General features: G+C 49.4%; 1 pseudogene; it reads left to right on the top strand.

The window, feature by feature from the left end:
* Positions 1 to 740: 740 nt before the first annotated feature.
* On the top strand, positions 741 to 1,684 carry LOC147526446 (uncharacterized; annotated as a pseudogene).
* Positions 1,685 to 3,342: the final 1,658 nt, after the last annotated feature.

Here is a 3,342-nt window from a genome sequence, read left to right as displayed (position 1 = left end):
AGGCACGGGATATTATCAAATGAACCTTCTTGCCATATGTGCCTGGAAATGTGTACTGCAGCCAGACCAAACTGATGGTCCCTGGGAAGACACAGCCAAGACCTCAGTGAATGGCATGAAACACCAATGTTGAGCAAAAGACAAGCGAGGGGGACAACAGAGCTGGCAGTGGTGCTGTGGTAACCCCAGATCCATGTGCTGGGGCCGCAGTGCTGATGTAGTGAGCATCACAGACCAGGGTGGCCCATTGTGACATTCCTGAGCCATGGTTCTGACTTCACTGAGGGACGGACTGTGATAATTCCTCCCTTGCTGCTTGTATCCAGGCAGCAAGTCTCATCCAACCAGCTTGTGCCTTCATTCCAGCTGATGAATTACACAAGGTTTGGAGTATTGAGCAAGGCTTTTGGTCAGTGCTGGAGTTGTGCCTAGAGAGCTGTTGACTGCAGCTCCCAGTGCCCGTTCCCAGGGCCATTGGAGGATTTTCCCTCACCCTGCCAGCTTCAGGCAGCCAGGAGGCATGCTTGAAGCAGTGGAAGTGAGCCTTTATGGGCAAACTTCACCCTGGGGAGCTGGGAAGGTTTCCTTCTTGAGGGACCAGGACATTTCCTCTGGCCCTGCCCAGGCCAGCCAAAGACCGTGGCCTCTCTTCCTTTTCTGGTGTGACACCCACTGCTGCACTGCCCATGAGAGGGAGTGGCTCATCATTGCCAGCTTTCCCCAGCTCACTGTAGCACATGGAGAGCATGGCCACGGAGCTGGAGAACCTCTGTCCTCTATGAATGGACAGGTGGGAGGAGGCCAGCTACATGATGCCATGCTTCCACCATTTCTGTTTCACCTACATCCAGAGGTGGGCTGACAGCAAGCCCGAGTGCCCCCTCTGCAGGAGGAGGGTAAGCTCCATCACACACTCAGTGCAGGTGTGCGACTTTGAAGAGTATGCCACCAGACCACCTACAGCATCACCAGTCATCATCCACTAGGCCACCCACAGTCCTGCAGCATCCCCACCACGGGCTGCTGGACAGGTGCCCAGGGCTCCAGTGGGCATCCAGCAGGCCGACACCTGGGCAACCCTCTTCTGGGACCACCCAGCTCTCCTCGAGCCCCTTCTTCCCTGGCTACATCAGGTGCTGGGGCTGATCTTTGAAGACGACCATCTGCAGGCAGCCATTGTGGAGGACATCATCATGTCCAGCCTGGTCCTTTCTAGATGGATGAAGATGTCCTGGGTCTCTTCCTTCATAATGGCACGGCGACATTTGTGAGTGATCTCATCAATGCCATCATGCAACTGTGCAGCGGGGAGGTCCACTGTCTGCTGGGCCTGGAGGATATCCATGCTGCCGAGGGGGCTATGAGCCCCTCTGCCTCCTGAGGAGGGTATCCCGCACCCAGCCCAGCCCCATGTGGCAGCCCTGCCAGATACAATGTGGACAATCTCCCCAGCACAGCTGCCCTTGGTGAGGATGCCAGCAGCATTCCCTCTGCCCCCATTCCCACCATGGGGGAGCAAGAAGAGCCCCAGTAGGAGCCAGAGGAGGCTGCGCCAGGTCCCTCCACTTCCACCCAGGGCAGGGAACACTCCCCTGGGGGACCATGGCAACCCCCAAAGTGGAGGGCCAGCAGCCCTGAGGCCTCTTCACCACCCATCAAGAGACCACTCCTCCAGCAGCATTAGAAGAACATCCCAAGAGATGCTGAAACCAGAGCTGGACCATCATCTGAGGCATGCACCAGTCCCCAAGAAGATCAGATGGTTCTCCTTAGTAGTCTAGATCTAATGATGAGACGAAGAAAAAAAGGCAAATTGCAACCTTTCCTGCAAGGGCTCATTGCTGGTTCCTGTTGACCTTCTACATCAGAAACACCACAGCCTTTTTTGCAAAACTACTTTCCAGCCAGTTAGCCCTCAGCGTACACTGGGGCCTGGAGTTGTTCCTCTCCAGCTGCAAAACTGGGCATTTCTCTTTATTGAACTTCATGAGGTTCCTCTTTGCCAATTTCTCCAGTCCATCCAGATCCAGACAACCATGTTGTGTATTGGCCACCCATCCTAGCTTTTTATCGTCTGCAGACTTCCTAACAGCACAATCTGTCCCATCACCCCGGTCATATAGTAGATATTGAACACTATGGGCTCAAATGACTATCCCCGGGGTACACCAGTAGTGACTGGCCTCCAGTTGAAATTTGTGCTAGTTGAACTTTGTGCTACTGATCACAGTCTTTTGAGCATGGCATTTCAGACACTTTTGGATTCCATGTACTGTGCATTTATCTAGTCCATACTGCACCAGTTTCTCTGTGATGATGCTATAGAAGACAGTGTCAAAGGCCTTGATAAAATCAAGGCAAGCAACATCCACTGTTCTCCCCTCTTTCAGAGAGCCAGTCATCTTATCACAGAAGACTAATCAAATTGGTCAAGCATGATTTCGCATTCATAAATCCATACCGACTTCTTCCAGTCACCTTTTCCTCAATCTGCTTGGAAATGATTTCGAGGAGGATTTGATCTATCACCTTCCTAGGGATCAAGGAAAGATTTCCTGTCATGTAGTTTCCCCAAATTTTTTTCTTGCCTTTCTTGAGAAAATGAATGACACTTATTGTCTTTCAATCCTCAGGAACCTTCCACAACCTTTCAAAGAAAATTGACAGTGACCTCACTATGACATCCGTCACTTCCTCAACACTCATGGGTGAATCCCATTGGGTCCCATGGTTTTGTATGCATAAAATTGGTTTCAGTAAAAACTCACTGAGCGACAAAATCGCTTTTAGATTCCATTCTTGGATCCACCTGCACAGATTTCTTTTGCCTCTTCTTCAAATTATGTTCTGAGCATAATGAACTTTTGCTGATTACTCTGTAACAAAATCAGAGATACTGAGATCTCTCACCTCCACTTTGGCCTTTCAAGAGAGGAAAGCAAAAATGCTGAGGGAATCAAGAGTGGTCAGCAGGTTCTTCTGAACGTAGTGAGGAAAAAGGAGCTAGAAAACCATTACTGCAGTTTCATCTTGGATTTATTGTTTTGGGAAAGATACTGAATGGAAAACCTTCATTTGTTTAATGTCTAACCTTATAGGCACTTGTAGCTAGCTTTTCTTTCTGATAGGCAATTCACAACATCTCAAAAGCAACCTTAACCTGGTTCCTGTCCAAAGATCTTCTTCCTCTAAAGACACTCACCTGCCTAATTCCATACTTCAAACACACGTGAAGGCTGCATTTGAACTTAAACTGAGTATCTTTGATCTTCACAGTCTCATTAAATAGTTACATTAAGTTAGTAGTAAAACAATTTTAAGTGTGGATGTGGAAACAGCTTG

This window comes from Tauraco erythrolophus, chromosome Z (genome assembly GCF_009769465.1).
Source record: "Tauraco erythrolophus isolate bTauEry1 chromosome Z, bTauEry1.pri, whole genome shotgun sequence".
NCBI lineage: Eukaryota > Metazoa > Chordata > Aves > Musophagiformes > Musophagidae > Tauraco > Tauraco erythrolophus.
The sequence above is the reverse complement of the archived record's forward strand: the minus strand, read 5'-3'. Positions and strand labels throughout refer to the sequence as shown.